The following is a 19,372-nucleotide window of genomic DNA, read 5'->3' as shown; positions in this document are numbered from 1 at the left end:
GCAATGGAATGCCGAATGCCACTTGTCTGTCTATGCCTACCTGATGCCAGTTGCCTCCACAGCTGCCGCTCCACTGATCCCTGCCAGCGCTGAGTGAACTGGGTGCTTTGCTTTCAGTTCGACTCGGCTAGGCTCGGCTCGCCTCGGCTCGGTATGGAACGGTTTTGCTGCTGAATTTATGTAGGGTTAGAGGGCGCAATGCTCGATGAGCCGATGAGTGGAGCTGCCAGTTGAGTCCAAGTCCAAGTCCAAGTCGAAGTCGGAGTTGGAGTCTGGGCTGCAGTTGTAAGCGTGGCATAGCGAAATGATTTACATTTCGCAGCCAACATAAATTTCACATTGCAGCCGTGTAACGACTTTGCGTCTGGGCAGCAGCCGGGCGAACTGCACTGCGGCTCGCTTGTAATTAATTCTGTAATTTTATGCATATTCTCCGAGTACAATTTGCCGCTGTTATCGATATGGCCGTTGATAATCGGCAAGACCAGTAGCTCACACACACATACACACACACACATGCTTACAGCTACAGTTCGACTTACACTCTAATAATAAACTTCTATAGATTCATTTGCCACAATTTTCCGGACTGCACAACACGGTGGCATGTTGCACGGCGGCTGTAACATGCGCTGACCCTTTTCTGCAGTTGGCCCCACCACCACGTCCCAGCACCACCGCACCACCACCACCACCACCTCACTGACCAATTGCCATTGTCGTTTCGTTCATGTCGTCTTAGAGCCCGGTTCGAAAAATATCGATTACATGTGAGACGCTGCCCACCTCCTGCGGCCCACCTCCTGCTGCCTGCTGCTGCTGCTGGTGCTTGGAAATTCAATTCCAATGAAAACAGTTAAATTCCGGTAAAAAGGTCTGCACCATGCGAACGTCGAATGTCGAACGTTGCGACGTTCCTCCACCCAAAGTGGGTTTCGCTCGCTGCTATGGCCATGGTGGTCCCAACGATTATCATGAATTGATCTGTAAGATGTCAAAGCGCAGACGCAGCAGCCACAGCAAAATGTGGCGAAAAGAATGGCCAATGTGGAGGTCTCGCACACATGGCCAGTTCCAGTGCCGGTGCTGGTGCCAGTCTTTGTCCCTCCGCTTCCCCAGCACTGCCCCGACTCCAGCCACTTGGCCTGTGACTGCGCGTTCCCATGTTAGCTGAAGGCTTAAGCCACTGTCGTTGCCAAAGTTGAAGTCAAAGCCCAAAGTCTAAGCCCAGTTCAGCTGGCCAGCTAGAACACAATGTTGTTGTTAGAATTGCGCGCAGATAACAGCAAAATGTTGGCAGCACTGTTGACATTATGAATGACAGCGGTTATTTATTATGTCTTGCATTCTAGGCAAGGCGAGGGAGGAGCAGGAGGCTGTTGCTGCTGCTGCTTCTGCTGCAGCTCGAAACCTGGGAAACGCTCCACACTCCAGTGCACATAAAACATTATGGCAGCAGCAAGTACTCCACAGTTGTATGTCAAAATCGATGACAAAGCCTATAAATCGAATATATCGAATATATTTTCATATGAATTTTGAAATGGTAAGGGAGTAAAGCAGATGATTTGATATAAGAGAACTTGATTCAAGGCTTGAGATAGTTGAGGTAAGCACTAGTAAATAACTTATTAATTGCTTATCGATAACATGTATATATGATACATTGCTTATGGTACAACTATATTTATCGATTATAATAGGCATTGACTGAGATTACCATGATTTATCAATAATCTATCGATAAGTTGCCTTTATTGTTTATCGACGATATTTCTGTTTATCGATTTCCTCATATATATCGATCGCTTACTTGTAAGCATTCACTTATAAATCCAAACCGCTTTCTTTAAATTAAATCGTCATACGATGGAAAGTACATCGATTAATCGATATATTTAATAGACCATACCACTCTGGGGTGCAATGAAGCTAATTCATTTGAGCCACAAACAAAGCCACATAGTCGAATTTAACGCTTCATTTGCTCCAGCTGAAAATTGCGTAACGAATGCCAAAAATACGGCGAAGCCACAGAAACTGAAAAGCAACAACACCACCTCCGCCAGCAAAGCGAACCACCGTTAAGTGGCAGGCTCGACTTCATTAGATTGTAATAAACGCGCGCTGGTTGCAGCCCCACAACAACAACAACAACAACGAAAAAAAAAAAAAAAAAAGCTGACAGCAACATAAAACACATAAAAACTTAAGAAAAGTCTAAGCTCGGCTTATAAATGCAATTTCGTTCGCACAATCTTCAATGGACTTCATTAAAATATTCGAAACACAAGCAGTTTAAGCCCCAGCCTCCCCCTAAACAGCCCGCCCCCCTCAATAAAACAGAGAAAAACTTGTCAGACGCACTATAAACGCGATGCGACGCGACGCGAACTCGAACCAGACAGAGAAGGCGATCGCGAGCGAGTGTGAGTGAGAGTGAGAGGGAGGGAGGTAGAGATCAGGCTGTGGCTGGCGAGTGGAGAGTTCAGAGGTCTAATTGAAAATGCGCAAACTTGAAGAAATATTGAGAGAGGCGCAAATGTATGTATATCCATTACCATTAGAACTCAATTTGCTCGCACGCATACACAAAAGACGCCCACGAGCAGCAGAGCCGACCCAGCTACATATACATAAATATATACACACATATACATATATACCTATATGCATATACCCTTCTCAGCAACTCCATTTATAACGCGGCAGGCAAATTGGGGCCAACCTGTGACAATTTACGATATTAATACTAAACATTTGTGCCCCGTCGTGATTTACGGTCTGTGGCTAAAGCTGAGGCTGACTGAAAAAAAGAAAAAATATTGAATGAATATATATGCATATATGCACATATATATATATATCGGGATTATTTTGAGCTTTATGCGTTTTTATTGTTTGCTTGCCATAATTTCAGCGCTTAAGCGCTGCCAGCCAGCAACTGCGCATAAAGTGGAGCAGCTCATAAAATTTTATGGTAATTGCAATTCGAGCGAAGCGACTGACAAATGAAGTGATTGCAATCCGGACATACATATCTATATACATACATATATACATATAACTATATCTGGTATCTGGTATTTCTTTTTGATTGCCCATATTTAATTCGCTTCGATTTAATTATAGACGTTGCCAAATCTTGAGTGGGGCAAGCTGCTGCTGCCGCGCCCCATTCACAAACAACCAAAAATATAAATGTTGATTTTTTTTTTTTTTTTTTGAGCCAACGTACAAGAGAAGATCATCAAAAATTTCACCCAGCAACGCGTAGAAATTTTTGTTTTCGATGCGCAGCAATTAAGAGCTCTCAAATCTGATCACTGGGAACCAAAAGATCTGAGATCCCATAATATGAGGCGTACGTAATGGAAACCCTTTTGGGTCAATGGATTTGTTATCATCAAACTGTAACCGAAACGAACGTCATGCACATTTGCATGCCATGGACCATGGAACGCAAATTACAAATTCGAAATTTACGAGTCCAAAAACAACTTTAATAAGCACAACACAAGAGCTGTAGAAGAAGAAGAAGAAGTAGAAGAAACAAAAAAAAAAAACAACAAACCAACAATATTGACGTGCCTGACATAGAAATCTGCACCGTTGGCTATTAGCAATTAACTGGGGCTATTATGAGTCGTAGCCGACAAAAATATTTGACGTGCTACAAGCAGAAGAAGATCGAAACGAATCGATCGCAGCAGCAGCAGCAGCCGACGATCAAAGGCGGAGTTCACCATGGAGAGGTGGGTGGGAGCGCGAGAGGAGAGAGTATCAACTCGGGAGGTGCTGCAAAGGGAGAGGGAGACAGCCAAATCTTGGGGGCAGTGCGCATAAAAAGCCAAATGCCATAATAGCCAAATTAATCAGTCACAGGTAACAACCCAGCAACCAGGCAATGCCAACAACAACCACTCGCACCGCAACGTCCCGTTGTCTGCGCTGATGACTTAACAAAAATGTCAAAATTTAAGCATTGAGTGCAAACAAATAGACGAATTCTTAATGCGCTACAAAATGCAATGTATAAAGTTAGAGCAATAGAGAAAAAGTGAAATGTTGAAAAATATGTAACACATAGAAATGTGTTTACTGTAATACAATAAATATTTATACAAAAAAAAAAATATATATACAAAAAATTTAATAAAAAATTAATTATAAATTGTAAAAAATATATGTATTTATTATTTTATAAAAAAAATATTAATAACATATATAAAATTCCTTTACAACTATTTTAAAATAATACTTGAAAGAAGTATGTAGATGAAAGCAATTATTTAAGAGCATAAATTAATCATATTTAATGTAAAAAAAAAATGTTAAATATATTATAATAATAATAATAAACAAATAAATAAAAAAATAGATGAAAGACTATGCAAATCATTTTAATTAATATACATATAAGAAACACATTTAAAATATATATGACCAAAGTATAAAACAAATGTTAAAAGGAAAATATGTAAAATATGCTTCCAAATATTAAAAAAAATATGCAATCCTTTAACTTTAATTATAAAAGTAAATTTTAATTTTAAAAATTCGGAGTATTTTTATATTATATATATTGACAGAGCTCCAAAAATTCTATATATTTCAGGACTTGTAAGACTTTATTTACTTATAACAAAAAATCACTAAATATTGTGATTATCAAAAATTTAAATAATTCACAGAAAAAACTTTAAGTTACGATATTTACTAATTATTATCGATCTACGCTATGCAATCTAAGCTATATCGACTAAATTTAAGCTATTTATTTATCTACTTTTTTATCTTTATAAATTCTCCACTTAATTCAGTTTATAATAATTTATAGTTCCCCAAACCATTTGCGGCCGTTAAATCTCTTGCTCTTACACAAATGCTATGCCCGTTTCAGTTAGGGCAATCGAAGTTGACTTATGAACACATAAAAGGGTTTTTTTGGTCAGACATGTGATTGCCAAGTATGCAAAGTGTATGCCATAAACAGTTGGGGTCTCCATTGTTTGGGTCCCCGCTGAAGGTGGGTGGCTGCTCGACTAGCGCTGCTGTGCTGCCTGCGGCTGTGGCTACTGTTTTGGCCGTCGCTGTGGCTGTGGCTGTGGCTCAGGCTGAAGCTGACAAAATGTAATTGTTATACTATAGGCGCAAAAATGATCTTAGTGGTGCCATCAATAAAGACCATGCCGTGCCGGGCAGTGCCGGGCCGTGCCGTGCCGTTGCCTGACAGCTGGGAACCCAATCCGAACCAGACCCCGTCTGGCCGCGACGGGAAAATTGCGACGCATGAATGTTAATTGAAATATGCGTATGAATGATGGACGGACAGTGCTCAAGCTGAAGCTGAGAGCTAAGAGCTGAGAGATGGAAGCTGGAGGCTGGAAGCTGGAAGCCGGCGAGTAGGATTGCTAGCTAGCTGGACGCACTCTGTGCAGCTTTCACAATTATTGATTGATTTATTGATTGAAATCTGTGCGCAGCAAGGCAGTGAAGATGTTGCGACTGTTTTGCCAAGTTTGCTGCCAGCCGTACAAATTGAGCGAGCGGCCAAGTTCGCTGCCTAAGTCTTTCGTTTCGTTTGGCGCCCAGCCGCGTCGCCAGAGTGCCATGCACGAAACCAAACAATAAATAATTAAAGCAATTAAAAATGCTAAAAACAAACATTTAACAAGCAGCGCCAGTTGAAAATTGTTGTGTACCAACATTTGGGCAAACCCAAAAAGCACTAAAAGAAAAATATTCCACAAAGGCAAACGAAAAAAAAAAATTAAAGAAAAAAAAAAAGAGTTTATCTTGGCCCCAAATCGCGTCTAAATGTTGCACATTTATCAAAGGCCCCTGCGTGAAAAAAGCAAACAAAAAGGTCAACGCACAGTTATGCCTTGTTCTTGTTCTTGTTATTGTAATTGCTATTTTTCTGGTACGATGTACAAACTATTTCCGCTAACACGCTAAAGATCTGGGAAATGGGTTCGCCAACAGAATTAGGAAAGCTTCAAGCTCAGATTTTTTGCTGCTTTGTCTTCCACTTTTTTTGCACATGAAATCTAATTTTTTGGCAATTAAAACGAATTTGTTCGGATCAAGATACAGCATCTGTTTTTCTCTAGCCAGAGCTATGCAAAAATTTTAGATGTCTGCGCGGAAGAGCCAAGAGACTAAAGGAAGCCAAGAAGGTTTGCTGCTGTACGATGAAGTTGAAATACCCTTAAAGGCGAATCGGAGGAAAGGGTTTACGATGTGAATGCTTCAGTTATAAAGGATTGCCTCTAGTGAGGGGAAGTTGTGGAGAGAGATGCGATAAGAGAGATCGGTATCTCATAATTATATCAGATAAGTTGGGAGAATAATAAATTTAGTAATTGGCAAATGAAAGCTAATTTCTTAAAGGATTTTTCCTACGGTAAAAGTAGTATATTAAAAAGTTACTTGACCCTGCTTCAGACTAGTTTCAATTTATTATAGCCGTATTAAATTAACACAGAAGCCTTAAAGCTTGAGCTAGAACTCGAGTATGAAGCATTTATCGACAATAATTTCTGTGATAATCCTTAATAATCTATTCCATACTTATGATATTCTATAATAAATAGTTAATGAATACAACTATTAGAATACCCAAAGTTAGAGTACCTTAAGTATACAGTTTAAAGAGGAAACTCATTCAATGTTTAACTCGTCTGCGAGATTGTCGCTCTCTATCTCTCTCTCTCCCTACTTTACTCTCTGGTGTTCGAGAAACCTTTCTGGTTGATATGCAAATAAGTTTGATATACAACATAATTAAATTTCATTACAGCAACGCCCCGTTGCCCCGTCGCAATGGCAGCGGTGCCGCTCGCCCCGGGATGGCCAGACGCGAGCTGGGACCTCTGGCATGTAACAAATGACCAGCAATTAGTGGGGGGTATATATCTGAGCTGCGAATGAGAGTTGGCTGGCGGCGGATGGGTGAGACGAAGGAAGCTGCTGGTCGTTCACTCACTCACTCGGCAATCCCCCAGCAAATTAATGCCCGATGCCAAATTGGAGCTGCCAAATGCATTTGGCGTTGCATTTTTGCATATCGCATTGAAGCTGACTTTATATAGTTGTCCAGACAAACGATGCGTAATCAAATGCACAAATTAATTGAGACAGATTGTGGTTGCTTGTTGTTTTTCCTTTGAATAACTAATGAAACGGAGGCTGAGCAAGTCTGAATGTGAGAGACTGCTTTATGAATAGCTAAATACCTTCTCTTATAATTTGTAACAAAGCTTATATATTTAATAATATTTCTGGGCTGATTCACTTCTCTGTTCCAGCATCATTCTGATATTAATGACTCCTCAGTGTAATCTATGCGATTAAGTGCACGCGTCGCCCACATACTAGCTCGCATCTTCCACTCTCTCTCCCACTCCCCCTCACTCCCTGTCCCTCTCTCTCTCTGTCTCGCATCTGATATGTTAACATGGAATGCACTCCATTTGGCCAGCATGGCGTACCACGACAACAAAAGGGCCACCTTTTAGTTCCAATAATTTACCAATTAATCATATTACCGATGCTGAATCAAGTCTCGTCTGCTCTCTGCCAATGGACCGCCTCTTGGACAATAGGTGCTGATTGCTGCCCCAGCCCCCACACCTTGCCTTGGCTCACCTGCTGCCCACATCGCATCGCATGGCATCGCATCGCAGCGTAGCGAACATGAAACGAGTGGAGCCTGACTCTGCCCTGGACGTGATAAATGATTTCGATTAGTTTGTTCTTGTAATTCGACGCCTATAAATGGGTCTATGATTGAGCGCAGACGACTTCGTTTACGTCAGGCGTTGTCGTTACTCGGCTGCACCCTGTATCGAGTTGAACAACTTTGTTGTTGTTGTTGTTGTTGTTGCTGTTGTTGTTGCTGTTGCTGTTGCTGTTGGTGTTGCCTGTAAGTCATTTGACAAATTGTCTATAATTGAAAGATTAGCTTTCCACACACAACGCAGTTGACGTCGAGATGAAGAACAAGTCGACTGAAGTTGAGGTTGAAGTCAGCGTGTTGTTGTTGTTCTTCTTCTTCTTGCTGTTCTGCTTCTTGCTGTTCCCCTTCTTGTTGTTGCCTGGCTTGCGGCCTGTTTCTGTTTAACGCCAACCGCTTGATCCCCCCGCTTAGGTAAGTTTATACGTTTCTTATCAGCCGAGTTGCATCTGTAGCGCGTTGCGAGGTTTTATTAATCAAATGCACAAAATGGTTTTAGGGGCTGGCGAGTAGGTGGAGCATGTTTACATAGGCAGCCAGACAAGTGCCTGCCAGCCAGCCTCCTGCTTCTACAGTTCCTGCTCCACCTTCTGCACCTCTTTCAACTTCTGCTCGCTCCAGTGAGCATCTCCTACTCTCCGTGTGTGTGTGTGTGTGTATGTGTGTGTGTACACGTAATTGGAAATGGTGTGAAATTCGCGTGCCAAGAGCAATGAAGCCCACTTACACAGAGATGCAGCCAGCTCAAGCAGCGTGTGTCTCTCTCTCTGTATGTGTGCGTGTGTGTGTGTGAGTCTCTGTTGACAGAGTCTCTTTAGGAGCCCACCAAACACGACTCGGAAGGGATCGTAACCGTAGCAAGCCACACGGAACGGAACGAAACGCAAGGCTCATTGGATTTTGTAATGCGTGAAACATGTCAGCGCAATGCGATTGCTTATCGCTGTCAATTATTCAAGAGGCAGTCACTAGACAGCCTTACAAATTACCCTCTTAAATAAAACAAAATAAAAGACAGCCTCAAATCAGCCACAGCATTAAGCCACCATGAGAGCGAAGAGCAACGAGTGGACTGAGGAGTGAGTTAACTATTCAACATTTTCAATGTGGTGCGACTTTCCACTTTAACTCGCGACTTGTCTTTCAATTTCTGAGGTGAACTATGAACTATGAGTATGAATTTTATTGTGTTTAAAAATTATAATAATAAAATAAAATTATATAATATGAGTTATTACAGGTAATAGGTTAAGTAAAGGAAATTTTACTATAAAATGTAGAAACGAAAATAAAATAATAAATTTAAAAATATTACATATAAAATATTTAATATTATAAATAATAAAATTATAGATAGATATAGATGCCCATATAAATATATGGAGATCAGAGATATATATATATGATTTCTAGATATATATATGTACAAGTAAAATATTAGTTTAAATATAAATATAAAAAAATATGTATAAATATACATAATATCTAGATATATGTATAAATACAATTTAAATAAAAATGAAAAATATTTATAAATAAAATTGATATAATTAATAATTATGGGTAGATATGTATATGCCTCTATCTATAGAGCCATCTATCCAAAAGTCTATATATAAATGAATAAATAAATGTTAAACACAGTATAAAGATTTAATAAGAATAGATGAATAGAAAATAAGATGGGATATGGGATGTGATATAATATAGAGACAAAATTTTCTTAATTTATTCCCAACTGGTTCAAGACTATATTAAGAAATAAATATATATTTACATATGCATAACAAAATATATAATTGATATTTTATATATTGTGTCTAGAGCTATTATAAAATACAGATTTGGCCTTTCACAAAGACAACTCTATTTCCACACAACTTCCCATCTGCACCATCCTGATCACTTCATTTAAATTGATCAATAACGATTGCTTTCTATTCTCTGGATTCCACATAGTAAAGCCAAGCCAAATTGATTTTCTTCCTTTATGCTTAGGCCTTAGCCAGCTCCTTTATTGATTGCTCAGGCAATTCGAGAGAATTGCATTTCATGCTATGGGACATTGTCTTCCAGATGGAACCTCTGTGAGACGCGGCCAATCCTTGGCTTAGCTCATTGTTCTACTTGCTGTTGTGGAAAATGGAATATCGCTGCGATTTGACCAGCTTTAATGGTTGGCATTAATTCAGCGCTTTGATAACTATTTAAGCCAAATTGTTGCGCTATTTTGTGCACATGATTGTTACAAATTGTTCAATTAGAGGCTTAAGCCAAGCCGAGTCGCCACATCGGTAGCCCAAGCCCCAGCCCCAACCCCAACCCCAACCCAGCGGCCCAAGTGGCTGTGATAATGGATGTGCGTTTAAGCAGCCAGCAGATAAATTGCTGAACGAACAGCAGGTGTCGGCGCTGGAAATGTGGAAAAGTGTGTGTGGAAAAGTGTGAGAATATTGTGTGGAAAATACGCGAGTTTTTACCACAGTTCGCACAATTTATAAAAAGCGAAATTTTCCTATGAAAATGGAAATAAACGACAACAGCAACAATAACAACAACTGCAGCAATTGCAACAACAACAACAACAACAACTGCAGCAATTGCAGCAAAACTCAACTGCCATGACCTGACTGCAGGTCCAAACGAAACATGGCCAACACTTGCTGTTGTTGTTGTTGTTGGTTTGGCAATTAGGGGCGTGATTTTAGCCATTGTGCATTTTAGCATAATGAAGCGCAATAAGTGTTAATTGGATTTGCATTTTGCCGTCCCCCTCCCCGCCCAAGCCTTACTCAATATGTCCCCCATGAGCTATTGAATGGGGAGTGCTAAAAAAAATCAAGCGAATGACTTGATTTAGTGCAGCGAAGCGCTTAATTTATGACTAAATAATAATAATAGTTGCTTTGATTAAAATGCAAAATGCGCCATCAAAATTTAGCTGATTGCAATTGTGATAAATATTTCGCCAGATATGCGAAAAATGTGGCAATTTAATGCGGGAAATAAAATTAAGAAACGTTTTATTTCAATGAAAATGTTTGCATTCGAAATGCATTTTAAATTGCTGAAAATTATTTAACTGTTGCCTCACAGCGCATTTCAATGCATTCCTTTTGGTTATAGAGCTTTATATTAAATTGTATTTTGTGTAGAATATTTTAAATGGGGTTATTACTTAATATTGGTTTTACAATTGCAATTGTAGTTAAATTTTATATATTTTCGATTTATTTTTCTTTAAACATGTTTATTATATTATACTTATATTATATATATTTTTTGTATATATTTATAAATTTATTGTATACATATTTGGAGTATTAAAAATATATTTGATATTAATATATTTTTTAAGAAATAATTTTCATATATTTTATACAAATTTTAAAAAATTTTAAAATATATTCATATATGTATATAAAATGAATTTTTTTTTTTTTATTTGAAAAATATTTTTATATATATACAAAATATATTTTTAATTTTGTATAATATATATATACAACAAAATTATGAAAAAATATACAAAATAAATTTTTTATATTTTTGTAATATATTTAAAAAAAAAAAGCCTGACTAAAAGATCTTAATTATTTTTTATAATTTAAAATAATTATTAAAAGCTTTATAGGATAGGATATACATACATATATCCTTATATATGTAGCACAACGTTTACTTCAAGTTAAACTAACTTTCCCAAATATTTACCAGCTGATAGAAAAAGTCAGAGTGCAGCCCATTTCACAATCGCAAGGTGCAATCAGAGAACAAAATAATCAACTGCAATTAAGTCGCAGTATATTTTTTGGTATATACTAGTAGCACCTCGGGACTAATGAAATTTGAGTGGGCTAGCAACAACTAGCGCCAGAACGAACTGGAGCTGCTGGTGGCAATGGCAATGGCAATGTCTGGGCAATGCCATCAAATCATGATCCTCATCAAGGCCAAGGCGCGACAGTCAGCAAGTAATCAGCACCCGGCACGGCTACACTCGCTGCATCAGGTGAGATGCTTATCAGCAGTAGACAGGAGACAGCAGGAGAAGCAGAGCCCCAAAAGACAGAGACAGAGAGAGCGGGAGCGAGAGAGAGCGAGACCTGTGGACCAATTTATGATCGACAGAAGACCAAAAAGCAGCAACAACAACAGCAGCAGCATGAAAAACGAGAGATCTTTAAGCAGTTGCCTGGGTGTTGGCAGGCTGGCTGGCTGGCAACCTGGCTAAGCTGGGCAACCTGGCTAACCTGGGCAACCTCCTTCAACTATGGAGCTGCTGCCTCTTGGTCGCACACTCAATGATAAATTCTCATCAAAAAAATATTTCACACTGCGGGATATCATCAAACCAAGATCAGAATCTGGGCTGCAAGAGGCTGCAGAAGATGCCACAAATATTTCGAAAAATTATTAAAGATCATGCAAAGACCACAACACGCGCTCATTTTGGCTTAATTAGTGAAACATGCCAACAGCAACAACAACAACAGCAACAGCAACAGCAACAACAATACGTGACACGATTCCAGCATGTGGAATTTGATTTTGATCTTGATCTGTTAGACTAGCTCTCAAATATCGATCGCGACTCGTCGCAGAGCACTAATTAAAATTTATATCAATATATGCATATAATCGTATACATATATATATATATATTTCTATAGTTTCAAGAAATTTATATTACGTGTTTTCTTTGGCTTGTTCAGCAGCCATTGAACCAATAAATCTTATACATAATATGATTTTATTAACTTTTAAATAGGCAAAACATTTGGCGCCTGTATCGCGAGATGACCAAAAAAAAAAAAAAAAAAAAAAGCTATTTCTGTTTTGTTTTTGGAATACATTTAAAACTGAAGCCGTTTTGACAACCAAATTAGAGTACTACAAACCGTGTATTTGGCCAGCTTTGCAGCCAATATTTATCGCTTAGTCGTCGTGGTTGAATTAATTAAATATGCAAATCTCGATCGAGAGTTTTGCGGTACTTGCCACGCACCATCATCAACAAATTTGTTTTTTGTATTTTTTTTTTTTTTTTTTTTGGAATTTGGGCTGCCCGATATCACATGGAATTTCCTTTGATATGTTTTTGTGTGTGTGTGTGTTTTTTTTTTTTTTCATTGTGGCATTTGTTATTTTTATGAGGTGAGCTCATAATTTTTCGTGTTTATTTCTTCGTATTGGCCTTTTGGGTCAAACCCAGCGCCCAGAGGTGATTAACGTTGGGATCTAAAATGTTGTTTAGAGGAGCGTTTATTTATTTATTGCCGCAGTGTGGCTTGTAAACAGGCTTAGTTCGTTTGTTAAACAAATCGAATCAGAGTCTGATTGGAAACAATGGATATGTTGTAAGCGTTCTTATCAGAAGTTATCTAAAGCTTTGCTGTTTGTATAGCTAATTTAGATCAACTTACAAGAATATGTTATAATTTAGAATATATAAATATGTATACATATTCGTGAACGGCATTAAGATATAAGATGACCTGATTGTGCACATCTGACTGGAATATCACCTCTATATATAAATATTCGTTCAAGATGATCATAATGATGATATATTTTCGTCAGTTCTTATGATGATTATTAATATGCTGATTATCATTAACAGAATGACTATGATATCAGCGTGAAACAAGTTTAAGTTGTCTCTGATCATATTGATGATGTTATTGATCTTAACGATAATTATGATCCTATTGTGTTGCTGATAATTATGAAGATCATCACGGATCTTCAAGATACAGATCATGGTACCATACGGATGAGAATGATTATGCTAATTAAGATCATGATCATAATGATGATGATTAAAATGCAGCTCATAAAAAAAAATTAAATTGATAATATTGCTGACTTTATGATATCACGATAAGAATAGTAATGTTGGTAATCATTTTTCCTCATAAAGATAATTAAGATCAAGTTTCTGATAATGTGATGATGATGCTCTTTGGCTCTATATATAGGATATCTGATGCTCTAGCCAAACACTTTCACTTTCCCGTCTAATCAAAGCAAAGGTAATGAATATTATTTCCATTCCAGCGTGATCTTTATAGATGGTATTATGGTATTTGATATCATAAATGATGTCATTTCTATATTTGGATCTCCACAATGTTTCATCGTTCTGTGTTTCCACTTCGTAGCTCCAAATGCGTCTTGTTGACATCTGTCAATTATAAATGTCTCAACTTTTGCATGTTCCTTGGCAAATAAAACCGCATGGGGGCCAGCCCAACAACAACAGCAACAGCAACAATAACAACAACAACATCAGGAGCAAACGGCAACAAAATCTTGGCACATAATGACAAACATAGCAAAAATCAGCGATAAAATGCGTTGGCAAAATTTCACCAAAATAATAAAAACATGTGAAATATGTTCGGGCAGTGCTACGATCGATGCAACGATGCAATACCGAATTTCAGATTTTATGGCCTATTAAAAAGCCTGAATCATTAAGACTTGGCTTTTTCTCTCTTCGTGGCCAGTGGAAGGCATTGGCATGGACACTGGAGTCAGCGCCCGCCGCCCCTTCCCCCTCTTTCTGCTCCTCTTCCTCCTCCATCGACATCTATTCGCGTCCTAATTGATGTTAGTTCATAATTTTCTTTTGGAAAATGTAGCAATTAATTGCGTTGTCCATAAAACGCGTCGGCGCCCCACTGTGCGAGCCGCACATTGCGCAATGCGCCGCATAAAATTCCCAACGATCGTCCAATAAAAGTTTACAAGCCAACAAGAGTACTACAAAACAGCAAAAAAAGAAACAAAAACACTGGTTACTACACGGTGGAGATTAGAAAAACGAATTAGGGATGCACTTGTATAAATGTGGAGCTAAGAGGATTACATATGGAAAGACTGAAATCAGTTGAGGTAGTAATAAAGCCAACCTAGTTAGAACTAGAATTATAATTTAAAAAGACTTCCTTAGAAGCAAACCAAGCACGCTTAAGGATATAGCATCAAAGAGAAATGGGAAAGAACGAATTGGGATTGGAATTGCAAGTGTTTTTGAGAAAGAGAGGAGAATAGAAGAGAGATAGGTATAGAGAAAGAGAGAGTTATAGGAAGATAAGAGTCGGATATACAGCGAGAAGGACAGAGAGTGAGAGATTGAAGGTATATCCCTGAGGCGGAACGAGCCTGAAAAGGTAAGGAGAAATTTAGAAAATAAATTATAGTATAATTCTTTTTTTATTTAAAGCAAGCTCAAATGCTGATAGAAATATAAATAAGAAAATATGAAATATGAAAAATATATGAAATATCATTTCATTTCTAGCATTATCTCCATAAGTATAATATCTCCTCCTCAACCTCCTACCTCCTACTCTATAAGCTACCTTGAAGTGTTACCAATGCAACCACATATCGCATATGCCCCACACGAAACAGGCGTTTGGTGGGTGTAGCATGGAATGAAAGAAACATGTGTGGGGTTAACAACTATTTAAAGACCGAAGCGGTCCATGGTAACATACTTTAGTAATTAGAACAACAGAGAGCGACCGCAACATGTCAAATATATAAAGCGAGGCGACTAGAGCCACAGAACGATGCAACGAGCACTTGGGCTATGGCCTATGGAAAATTCAATTTGAGCAACGGCAAGAGGTCGAAGCATTGCAAGTTAATTATGACTGCGGTTTGTAATGGAGAATAACTATGGGTATTAGTATATTATAGTAGCGCTGTCTGTCTGTCTGTGTGTGAGTGTATGTGTGTGTGTGTGTGGAGATGAGTCTATGAATTTATGCATTGCTGGATGAGTTCAGGAGGCATTCGTATAAACAGCAAACAAGTGCGCAGGTTATTTTCTGTTAATTAGTGTTACGTGATGAAACTTTAGAGCTCGAATGGGTGGTGCCCGTAGCCAGCCCGACTGGAGCGAGAGAGAGAGAAGGATAGAGGCAGAGAGAGTGCAGAGACTTTGTGGTGTATTTTAATGATGGGTCAGACAGCCAGGACAAGCAGACAGACGAAGCCAAACAACAGATGGCCGATGTTATAAAAAAAAAAAAAAGAAGAAGAGCTAAAACTATAAACAATTGACAAGGTGTGTGTCTGTCCGTATGTGTGTGTGTGTGTGTGTGTGTGTGTGTGTGGCATCCGAGTGTGTGAGCCAACAAATTGTTCACAATTTTCACCAATTTACAATTTTATGATATTGCAATGAAACGAAAAAGAAAAGAAAAAATAAATAAGCAAAAGCAAAATCTTCATTAAAGCGAATATTGCAAAAACAACAAATTTATGTTGGCAATTTAAATACACAACCACAAAAATATAACCAAAATAAATAGCAAAATAATAAAGGAAGGTGTAAAGACTTAAAGGCCGTAAGCACAGCCGACAACCACAACAGCAACAGCAACACCACCAACAGCAACACCACCAACAGCAACAGCAACAGCAATCACAACAACAACTAATCGAACTGGTCATCAATTGGCCAAAGCCTGGTAATGGTCGCCCAGCAAGCCTCGATCAGACCCAAGCCCGGCCAGGCCGAACCAAGCCAGACCAGGCCAGCCGATCGATCGCAACGACAACGTCCAAGTCACCTCCAAAGCAGCGGCAGCGGCAGCAACGGTCAAACACAACGACGATCGATCTTAACAGTCGCCGTCGCTGCGTTAGGTGATGCAGCAGCCACAGTCACAGCCGCAGCCACAGCCGCAGAAACAGAGCCCAGACCCCGTCACAGGCAATGGCCAAAGTGGGTGATGGGACACACACAGGGGACACATGTGCAGACAGCAGGCAGCACAGTGGGACCAAAGCTCTTCATTTTTGGCTACTATTGGCTACTCCAATATTTGTCTTTAATATAAGAGAGATTTCAATATATTGATATTGAAATATATTATATTAATATTGAAATATAAACAAAATATAAAACTTCTTTAAGTTGCCTCTAAAGTGTGTTTAAACAAATGATTATACAAAATTAAACTAAAACTCAAACATCAAAGGCTTTAAGCCTATTTCCAATTTGAGCTAAAAACTCTTAAAGCTCTTATGTATATATAAATCTATAGCATACTTTTGGGTAGGATAATTAAAATGATACGAAGTTGTAGATGCATAAGAAAAACATATTTATGAATGTAAGATAGATATATATACAAAAAAATATATAATAAAATAGATAATATGTTATTTATTTATTTATTTTTTTTTTTTTTTCATTTTATAAGATACAAAATAAAATTTTAAAAAATATATATAAAATAAAATAAAATATTTAAAAAATAAATAAATAAAATAAAATAAAATAAATAGATAATTTTTTTTTTTTTTCATTTTATGATATACAAAATACAAAATAAAATTTTAAAAAAATATTTAAAAATTAATAAAATATTTTTAAAAAATAAGATAAACTAAAAAATAAAATTAATTAATTAAATTAATTTTTTTAAGATCCAATATTAAAAGTTACGTAATAATAATATAAAAAAAAAAAGAGATTTAGACTAAATTTTCTCTTAAGTATTTGTATTAATATTTCATATTTTTAATATTTTCTTAAATAATTAATCAAACTAATATTTTATATTTTTAATATTTTCTTAAATAATTACATTCAATTTATTAATTTATTTCAACTTTCCTTAAATTAATTATAGTTTTATCTCTAAATGATCTTTATGTCCGTTTTCAATCAGCCCGCAGCCCACTGTAACTGCTGGCATTCGGCGTGCAACGCCCCTGGCCGCGCCCAGCCACCCACCCGCCAAAGCAGCCACAGCAGCCAGCACCAACCGCCGTCTGCCGCCTTCTGCCCGCTACGCGCTACAGTGTCCACACGCTATGGACCCACGGCCCCTGACCGGACCGTATGGGGCAAGTCAACGGGCGGCCGATTCACCTGTCGCTGGGTTTTGTTTGCTTTACGCAGCGACTCAGCAGATGCAAATGGGTGGAGCAGCAGCCAGATAAAGCTGCACAGATGAAAGATTCAGCAGGAGAGAGTAGAGCGAGACAGAGAGAGAGAGAGATAGAGGGGTGGAGTTGGGGGGAGGGCGCGGGGATTGGGTGGAGGCTGCGACCTGGTCGCTGCTTTATGCGAATTCCATGAATTTGATCATTTTGGTGGAAGCGCATTAGATATTTGGCATCTTGGCGTGCAGTCGCCGACAACAGCAAAGCAACAGCAACAACAACAGCAACTGCAATAGCAACAACAGCAACAGTTGCTCAAGTGACGGACATACAATGCACAAAACTTAAACATTAAATGCAGCTGTTGTTGTTGTGTTTGTTGTTGTTGCTTTGGCAGAGGTCAGCGCACACACGTGACCCAGCTTGGCTTGTGACTAACTCTGAGCGTGTGTGTGTGTGTGTGTGCTGGTGTGTGTTGCATGATCGATGGAATTGCTATGGCAAAGCCTAGAAATAAAATGGATTATAATTATTATGCTGTGCAGCATACAAGAGCCCAGTTCGAGGCCAGCAGCAGCAGCAGCAGCAGAAGGCAGCAGCAGCAGAAGGCAGCAAGCAAACACTTGGCTCACTTTTATTGTCAACCAATAAAATAGCCAAAGACGACGGGCTTACAACTTCGCATGGAATTGATTTGGCCCGCAGCGACTATTAACAGCAACAAAGCAGCGACAAAAAAAAAAAAAAAAAAAAAAAAAATGAAGAAGAAAATAAATAAACCCTGAAGACGACGACGACGATGACGATGATGCAGCGCACAGACGACGAGGATGATGTTGTTCATACAAAAGACGACAGCCGGACAGCCGGACAATTGGACAGCTGTAACTGCAGCAGCAGGACTAGCAGCAGAAGCAGCAGCAGCAGCAGCGGCAGCGGCAACTGAAACAGTTGACATCAGGTGATGTGCGAATACAGTACAGCTTGGATATGAGCAATGAGAGCAACAGGAGTGAGTACAATCAAGTTTTTGGTGGTAAAATTTCCGACATGCCAGCTAAATTTCTCTTGAAGAAAACTTAAGGAAAGTTTTATAAAGGTATATAAATTATTTAATTTCAATAGTTTTTAAAATGATTTCTACTAGATTTCTTTTTACTAGTTTTAAAATATAAATATAAAAAAAAAATATAAAAATACATATTTTTCTTATTTCATCATAGTATGCATAATTTATTTTTATTTTTATATATTTATTAAAAAATATATGTTTTTTAAGTATATTATTTTGTATATTATTATATTTATATCTATAAACAAAATATTGTATAATCAATTTTTTTGATTAAATATTTTGCAGGTATATTTATATATTTATCTATATATTTTTTACACTTAGAGCATCTTTTGAACTCCTTTTTATTTATTATTTATTTTTTGAGTGCTTTAAAGACTGACTTAATGCTATTTAAGAAATGAACAAGTATTGATAATTTGTATAATCTAAATTGAAAGAAATTCTAATATAATATTTTAGTTTACGAATACAAACTATACTCAAAATATATTCTCAACTCATTTGGGTAACAGTTTTAAATCTTTGCTCTCAACTGCAGGACTCCTGTCTCTCAGGTCAAGTTTGCAATAGAGTTGTTTGACTGTACTTGAATAAATTCCAGCTAGCATTTTTGTGGCCTAAAATACACAACAGCGCCA

The sequence above is a fragment of the Drosophila mojavensis genome, unplaced genomic scaffold (genome assembly GCF_018153725.1).
Source record: "Drosophila mojavensis isolate 15081-1352.22 unplaced genomic scaffold, ASM1815372v1 contig_74, whole genome shotgun sequence".
Taxonomy (NCBI): Eukaryota; Metazoa; Arthropoda; class Insecta; order Diptera; family Drosophilidae; genus Drosophila; species Drosophila mojavensis.
The sequence above is the reverse complement of the archived record's forward strand: the minus strand, read 5'-3'. Positions refer to the sequence as shown.